The sequence below is a fragment of the Varroa destructor genome, unplaced genomic scaffold (genome assembly GCF_002443255.2).
Source record: "Varroa destructor unplaced genomic scaffold, Vdes_3.0 BEIS01000003.1, whole genome shotgun sequence".
Lineage (NCBI taxonomy): Eukaryota > Metazoa > Arthropoda > Arachnida > Mesostigmata > Varroidae > Varroa > Varroa destructor.
Window position 1 is genome coordinate 42,066,525 of NW_019211456.1, and position 9,037 is coordinate 42,075,561.

Genomic DNA, 9,037 nt, shown 5'->3' on the forward strand with positions numbered 1-9,037 from the left:
GCCCCGTTTTTTTCTGCTGCTTTACTAGTATACATTAGCCAGAGCGACCTCATCAAAATGATGAATTACCTCCCGAATTCATCAAACTAAGCATTTATATAAATAAAAAAATACGTGCCCTACTAGATCGAGCCTCACTTCATTTAGTAACAAATTGTACTTCTATATGTAATATGCTCTTGTTAGGTCATATTACTGGCGTCAGTATCATACCTGTAGATGTCCGTAACCCCGATGAACTCTGAACAAAAATCCCAGGAAATTGTTTATAAATCCTTACCAGAAATTACTACGCGATATATTAGTGAATGCTCAACTAATCATGAAACATATCGCAGTCTTAATGCGGTAAGTTGATTTCGGCGTTGCCGATAGTCTATTCTCGTATTTTGTTCACTCTCAGATCGAGGTCAAATAAAACCGAGGCATTTCTTCCTTTACCTCGAACACGACTACGAAAGAATTTATTATTCTTTACTCTTATTAAGGGATTACTGTTATTATAACTATTAGCCATATTATTATCTGCCACAGTCAGTGTGACGCCTACGGGTCTCTGACAAGTTACATTTCCCGGTGGAACTTATCGTCCCTTTCGGCGTTCCTGCTTCAGTAACGAAGTCACGACAACGGAGGTACAGCTCACATGCAGCGAAAGGTTTGCCGATGGCGGGTATGCACACCTGTAATAACCGAAAACGTTGTCAACGTTAGATAGTCGTTTTAGATAATATCATCGCTTCGATTAGAGTTAAAAAGTTAATTACTAAACACAGTTTGTCATTACATTTGCACTGGCCCCCTGGTTCTTGGACTGAACATAAATACGTAAAGTATAATACGAAACAACACGACAAGTTAACGTCCTGTTCATTTCTACTTATCTTTCGATTCACTGTTGTCGTCGCCTAACTTAATGGATATAGAAAATCAATGGTAGCCCGTTTATGCCTCGTAGTGAAACGTAAGACTGGTCAAGAAAAATGTTATTGTAATATAAGTAAAACTAGATGGACACCAGCGTACAAGAGCGGACCTATTGGGTAATTGTTGACTGTTGCAGTGGTTGTTCGTTTTGCCCTTTGTAAACGAACGGATACGGCGATGAGGTATATAAGACATTTGCATACAACATATATTTCGTTAGGCGTTAGGGCTAAATCATACCGAAAGCTTGCAAGCAATATTAACTAGCAATTATAATTAAAAATAGGAGCTATTGACTTGTTAAATGTAAATGAAAATTAAAGCTCTATTTTAGCAGGGAAAAGTTTTTTTCTCTATAGGTATTCAAAGGGTTCATAGATCACTAATTATCAGATAGATAGATAGGCGATAAAAGATCTCTCGTGAATCCATTGAATTTCTTCTTAAAGAACGCGTCCAATTTTTGTGTTTCATCATGTTTAATTTCATTCTAAATTTAAGGAACACGTCGTCTTAGGTAGTTGTTCAACAGACCCAGACAAAACTGCCTTCATGCGTATCTAAGTGGCGACACTTTTTCCCGTACATGATGACCAATTTATTCAGATCGCAACGTATTATGTGAAAGAAGTTAAGGTTACTAGACGTAACTTTTTAGATTGTATAACTTGCTATATCACAGTGGACGTTTTTGTGTTCTATTTCTTTCGAACAAGACATATGCCACATGATGTGTAAATCATCATCCGGCGTATGTCTTATTAAAGAAAGCGACATCTCGCTCATATATATAGTGCAGTAACAAAGATACTAAGCAATTAAAACGTTTTTGGCAGATGCCCCAATATATGGCATACGGTTATCCTCACTCTGAGCAGATTCGTGTTAGTGCCAGAGTGCCAACCGCGGAGACATGCGATGACAGGCGGTCGACAGCCGGCCATAATTTACTATAACGAAGTTTTCCGATAAGGCCCAATGATCCGACGCTGTTCCTGAACTACTACGGCGCCTGCATTGAATCGGGGCCTGCTGCTGGGCCGCGTTTGTTACCATTCACAGGTGTGCACCTCAACATCTTTTGCAACCGACCGGGTCTCGAATTGAAAATTTCCTCAAATGGTAACGGACTCCGAAATAGGTGCGTCTCATTTTCTAATCGCCAACTTAAGGGGCGAGTTACCATTTCTCTAACCGGGTCCGATATGGACATGCTTCAATATCCATTGCAGTTTCTTCAATGTTTACCTGTTGACCCGTCTTCTTAAAATAACAGAATGTGATCGCGGCTTTAGGTTACGCTCGCGCAACAATGCTGTTTTTACTTTGATTTGAAGCAGGTGCAGTGGTCTTGACGATACCCTCCAACCCCATGGCGGGTACTGTCAAGAGCATTGTGTCCAAAAACCATTCGAAACCACCATACAGAATCACGAGTAAACTTCTTACGATTCCTCAAGTCTACCAGTGAGACCGCACTGAAGCGGCTTGCGAAGCCATCATAGCGTGACGATTCCCTAGTCTCTCTTAAAAACTATTCAAATGCAAACGTTTTTCTGTTGTGCACGCGTGCAGGTTTTCATCTTTTTGTACGCCTGCATAGTATTCTGTTGCAGAACCGCTTATGTGAATTTTAAACTTTTCCCATGTACCTGTGCTATCCACAACTGATTCGAGCCACTGTTAAGTTGGGTGTTGAAGAAATCCATAAGCATGCCCTGGCAGGCGCTTATGAGACCAGTTTTCTACGCTCATCGGTGTCTCCGAAATCACCATCTATTGCACAAGTCTCATATAGGCAAAGTAGTTGTTCCGGTTATAGCGCGGCTCCCTTCATACTTTCTGTTTGATACTCCACCTTTGCCTTGCAGCGTAGTGGCTCATATCTTGCATCAGAAATTGGGCCACGACGATTCTCTCTCCTCTAGCTGCCACCAATTACGGTGATGTTAATGCGATTTTTTCCGCCATCACCTGCTCGGTTTACGTTGCAAAACTGATATGTGCATATATATTTTTTTTACTCTAATCGTTTAAATCCAGATAGGCTTCAGTAGGCCGTTTGCCGCAATGGATATGTGTTCATCCGCCACATTTGGTGCCAGGCGAAAGCTAGTTTCTTTTACAACAACATTTTCAGGACTTAAGCGAGGATTGACTCTCATCCAGTCTTCTCGAGCTTATGGAATGGCCACCAAAATTATAAGCTTTATGTTTTTCCCGAAATCGACGATTTACTTACTGCCAGTTTTTCACGCGACTTCTAAAAACCCAAGGAAGATTCCTATGAGGAAGGCTGGAAGATCTTCAGGAAAATTTCAATTCAAACATTTTTCCCAATGGCTCAAAAAGCTATTTTTGGTACATCGTCATCTTTACTATAAAAATAAACAGCCGTTTTCGAAAGATGAAGATTAAGTGCCAATTGGGTCGTTCCTATATTCTACAATGGCTGGACATTTTAAGATAATTTTTTAGCCGTTTTTAGATTATTATCCTAATAATCAAATTTCATTAGAGTTTTCTTATATGTAATCAAGAAACGATTTCTTGACGTAAGATTACTATTAGAACTATTAAAAAATTCTTTGCAAGTAGGTCCATTTTTAACACAACTCATGTATGGTTTACATTCCGAACTGAGGCTGTAATCACGGGACATGGTGATTATAATAAATAAGTATGAGCACCAGGAATGGTAGTTCTAGCACATGAAAAACATTTTATTGAAATATTTAGTTTTATCTAGATATAGCAAGGAAAAAATGGTCCCAATTTACGTGATATACTTTGTATACATATGTATATATAGGGCTGTCAGACAAAAGTATTGAATATTTCTAAGTGCATATTTTTCATGTTTGTAAAATAATTTGATTGAACTAGACACGCGCCATATTAATTGATGATATTCTGTCATTTTCCCGAGAGGATTTTAATCCCATCACTGTGGAACATCGGCGAAAAGTTGCAACAAGCAATTTTTGTATCCCTCTATTGAAACTGAAGACCGTTAGGAAATATTGTAATGATCAAAGATCACAGTCTGACGGTGTAAAATCCGAGCTATACGGTGAATGCATTAAAATTTACTGTCTATTTTTCTCGATTTTTGCTGGCCAACTAGAAATGTATCTGGTCTCGCATTGTTATGGTGAAAGACAACCCGTTTTCGGTTGAGCAGTTCCAGTCGATTTTGTGAGTGGCTTTTTGTAATCTTGTTACTTATTGTATAGGTCTGGCTCAATCATTTTCCTGTAGAAATTTAGAATGGAGGATTCCTTTCGAATCCCACTAACACATAATATCTTCTTTGGCGTTTGTCTGAGTTCTGCCACAGATTGTAGATGACATTTCGTTCATTTTCTTTAATCTATTCATTATTGCCGGATGTGATACATTTTTCATCAATCGTTATGTAGAAATGGGTTGATTTCGTTGCGTTTCTGTGAAGTCTTGCAGATGGAAGCACGATCGAGTAATTTTTTTGCATTAATTCGAGTGGCACCGAAACGTCGAGTTCTCTTTGGTTAGCAGATTCCTTAAATTATAGAGAAATAGTGAAAAATTATTTGGTGTTCAGTGCCCTAGTAATATCATGTCTACTCACGTATTTGAATTGCTGAACTTCCGCAATAATTTCATCACCTGTTTCCATAATTAGTCGACCACTACAGAGGAACACCTTTCATATTGATGTTTCCTGAACGAAAGCAATAGAACCAGCTTCAAACCGTTATTTCCGATAAAGCATCTCGACCTTAAACAGTAACAATTCTAGCGTATCTACTACTGCCAAATGTCAGCTTTCAACTTACGCTAGTCCGACGCGACTCATAGAGATGTGTGATTTCAAAGCCACTTAGCTAGAAAAACAATTAAAACCTAACCCAAAAAAAAATTATCAGCCTTTACTTTTTGCATATTAAATAATGGTGGGTCTGTTTACGTCCTGTGTCGAAATACGCGAAGAACAGGCTTACATTGTGAAGTGTCAGCCCCGATATGAATCATATGCCATGTTATTTTTTCTGTCGGCTGTTGACTATCCGTTCCGTTATATCAGTGACGTATGGACCCACGATGTCTGTACACCTTAAGGACGAACAGGCACGTAAAACGTGTTACCTGACGCAACGGTTACAGCAGACGGGACTATGCTCGTCTTATTTTTATGACTGCAAATACAGCCACCATGTAAATATTTCATGCGTAAAAACCGGCTTATTTGGATAAAGCTTTAGGGCTTATTACGTGAGGTAGCGTGGCCGAGTGGTCTAAGGCGCTGGTTTTAGGCACCAGTCTCTCCGGAGGCGTGGGTTCGAATCCCACCGCTGCCAGACCTTTTTGACAGCCTCCAGCAATGTTGGACTAAAATATTCAACGAAGTGATACTCCTGCAACTAAAAAGAAATATACGTCTGTTATAATTTGAAAAAATACTAGTGTCAGCAAACTTTTAAAAAAGTTTTTGCTACACTCCTGTGTGGCTTTAATTTATTTTAATGACTAATAGCCGCATTCGTTTTTGCTTAGCCTATTTATGGACATTCGCAGCCCCAGTTTCACTGTGTTTAAATAGTTAGCTATTTCCTGACCAAAATTCACGTAAAGTCCTGTCTAACATTTTCAGATCAATATGTTCAAAAACATTGCAAACTATGTTTTTACATGCCACTTTGTTGTTCTGCTGTAAGGCATAGCATGTCATAAGCCTTTTGGGAAGACACGCTTCCTATTTAGCTTGTAAAATTGCACTCGAGTTGTGATCTCGCTATGACACCCTATTTTCACTCGGCTTGGAGAGATTATACAACGATATGCCTTAGGTTTATGAATGCGAATAAACCTTTCGGCGTGAAGATTAAATATAAGAAGGTTGTTTACTTTAAAAATGAAATAATTGTAAAAATTGTCCACGGCAAGCGGTGGGCCAACGAGCCGCTATACTATTACTAGGGTGCGACACTCGTAAGTCCCATCACGAACGCTAAAGCCGTTTTGTGTAAAAGGAGCTCGAAACTTTTACCTTTATTCTCTTTTTTAAGCAAGCAATAAGCTTTGCGAATCTCATTTAGGTAGAGCGCAAAAGAAATTTTATTTATAATAAATTAGAACTACGAAATTAATTAGCGAGTAGCAATAATTGTCATAATGACTAAATTAGAAAAAAATTATAAATATGACGAAAATTTTTGCGTGACAGGGAGCCGTACATTGGTTGCACTCTACGAGCAGGTTTTAAAGAGGCATGAGAAGCATTCTGATTATATGGAAATACCAGGTACCGGTAAGCAAAAACTTAGTTGAACTTTTCTTCCTTTAGCGATCTGTGCTCTGCAGGATCTTTCTAAGCCAAAGTTGACCTACATACTACAGAAAAACAAAAATCATAATCACAGGGTGAGGCTCTGCTTAATCGTTTATGCAGACTATAGATTAAACGTGACAAAGAGAAAATTGCGAAGGCTGATTATCAGGACGAATCACTGTTTTATTTTTGATAATCTCTTGTATCTCCCCACTTTTCACTTATGACATGATAGATTAGTTTCGTATCTCACACGTTTTTATTGGACCTTAGGTACTGTCGTACCCTTGTCAGTTTAGCATAAACCGCGTGTTTAACAAAGCTGGGGGTACATATACACAGACTGCGTGGCTATAAAGCCAAGCTTGCGAACCTCACGCCTTTCGTAGCAGTCTTTGAGGAGATTTGTGAGCCAAAAGTTGTGGGGAACTTTCTTGTGAAGGTTGATCAAGAAAAAATATTTATCCTTCTTAGTTAGGAAAGTTAGACTTACAAAATTACACCTGGCTTGATGGCAATAAAATATGTAATTGCAGAAGAAACGGTTTACCGAAATTGCTTACACCCGATTAACTTAAAGGATCACTTAAAAAACTGAATCAGAATTAATATGTTTCCTCATAATTTTATATGTCAGTCAATTTGGACAGAGACACATTATGTTCTACATATCTATATCGAACGTATTCGCAGTTGACATCTTTACTTAGTCCTGTACATTTCACCCTATTATGCCGACGTTCTTAAATGCCTAACATGGAACCGTTAAAAGTACAATTCATGCATACACCACACAAAAAGCCCTTTCATTGCTATTATATATAGACAATTTAGACAATTATATAGTCTAAATTGAAGCAATTAACTAGCAGTTTCATAGGAAGTAGAAGTCACGACCTTTTGGAAATATATTTGGACAGCTGCCATTTCTGCTCGTTTAAAAATCCATTGTTATTATGTGATTGAGAGTAATGACGACAAGATATTACCACTGAGCGTTGGTTTTCAAGACCGATGATGTTTTTCCTAAAGCAAGCTCAATCGGTTTCCAATGACAAGGTTTTAGAAGATTGGAGTATTTACCAGCCAATCTTCATCTGCTGGCGTCACGTACCTCAAAAATGATTCAATTTTGAAGTCCACCAAACCGGCTTGTAACAGCCTAATAATATTTCATTGCGAAAGTATATTCTTTCTTCGGTACTTCTCGACATTTAACGATTTTTGAGACCGTTGATAAAGTGTTACATCGAAAAACGTCTTTTTCTTCAGTTAGCTAGCATATATATTTTCGTCTCGTTCTAATACCTGTTTTTTGTTTTATCTGTGTTAGTACAATGCTTTGTAAAGCTTGCCGCTCTCTTCCATGACTGCTCGTCTGTTAATATTGCAACTATTATACGCATGAGTGCTAGCCGCATTGGTTTGCTATCTTCCTTAAACGCCGGACAAGATTTGAATATACGCTGGGACATGCACTAATACGACACCGATATTTTTCGAAGTTCTGATGGCGTGTAGGCAGCTGGGTTAGTGAGTTCGTTAACGACTCGTGTCCGCATTCGTACCATACACCTAAATTAGGAATCAGAACTTCATACAAAACCGTAGTTATCTGGGCACCTGCAATTAATTTAACTGCGGCTCCTTCACAAGAAGGTTTATTGGCGGACATGAATCCGCTTGTCCTTCAATTCCCGGGTCATACGAAGTTTTCAGCGACTGAACTGGGTGGAAGCCGTGGCTGCACTGCAGTTTTCTCTTCGGACGCTGAGGGTCATTGTGCGCGTTGATTTTGTTATTATTGATTTTTTTTAGATAGAGGCAGTATATAGCATAATGCTACCACTTGAGGCTACCTTAGTCCTTCGGAGCAGGAATCAAAAGTAGGACGCTGTTTAGATCGCGTACTGAATGTTTGTTGTGTCATTGCCACTTTGGTATCGCGAAAAACCAAATCTTTGCACTTTGTAAGCCGCCTCGCCGTGGATCGCCCATGTCTCGCTTAGGTATGACCCTATAATCCTCCGTAGATATGATGAGATATCGAATGATCTTAAGAAGTCATTTATCACTTCCTAGGTTACCAAGTTGAATACATTTTTAACGCCCAGAAGGACCGTAAGACAGCATTTTCTAAACTGAGGGGCATAAGCTATTCTGCAGAAAACCGACTGCTTTTCTGCATTTTCGAGGACTTTCATAATAACCGTGTGTGTAGAGTGTTTTTTTTGACATCATGCTGGTTGCCTAAAGATGCGTTTCTTTTGTCCTGCTCCCTTACTGGCCTGTGGTGAATTTTGTGCTTCGCGACATATGACAGCACTGGAAGCATGCTTATTCGTTGGTAAGTCAATAGATTCTCTTGTGATGTTCCGGTTTCGGGATACTTGAAAAGGGGAACGTACTAAAAAACATGCCGATGAGCCACCATGATGGCCCCGCCCCGCTTTCATTTGTTTGGCGTCCCCGACAAGACATTAAAAAATAACTGTATTGCGACTGGGTTTTTTATTCATTGATTTTTATAATATAGTACCCTTAGCCATTAATTCTGAATGAACAGTCGTCTGAGTTACCTTTTTGTAAATATATTCAAGGACTTGACCCATTAGGAATTCAGCCGTCATGAGTCTTGCCGGGCTTTTTTAGAATTTTTCTAACGGATCTATAAGGCAGCATGCCAACCATACAAGCAGATAACAACTTAAATAGTAACTCTTTATTTTGCATTAGTTCCTTGTTTCCATGGTTATCAATTTCTGATAAGCACTTTTATTAACGCCAAGATTTAAACCA

The 9,037-nt window shown here is 38.9% G+C and overlaps 1 long non-coding RNA gene and 1 other non-coding gene across 2 annotated transcripts; one reads left to right on the top strand and one right to left on the bottom strand.

Moving 5' to 3' along the window:
- Positions 1 to 3,623: 3,623 nt before the first annotated feature.
- LOC147756970 (uncharacterized) lies at positions 3,624 to 4,904 on the bottom strand. The gene is made up of 2 exons (XR_015324483.1): positions 4,746 to 4,904; positions 3,624 to 4,468 (listed from the first exon to the last, which is right to left on the bottom strand). It is a non-coding gene; the product is annotated as an uncharacterized LOC147756970 (long non-coding RNA).
- Positions 4,905 to 5,185: 281 nt separating this feature from the next.
- TRNAL-UAG (transfer RNA leucine (anticodon UAG)) lies at positions 5,186 to 5,267 on the top strand. Its single transcript has one exon. It is a non-coding gene; the product is annotated as a tRNA-Leu (tRNA).
- The last annotated feature ends 3,770 nt before the right edge of the window (positions 5,268 to 9,037 follow it).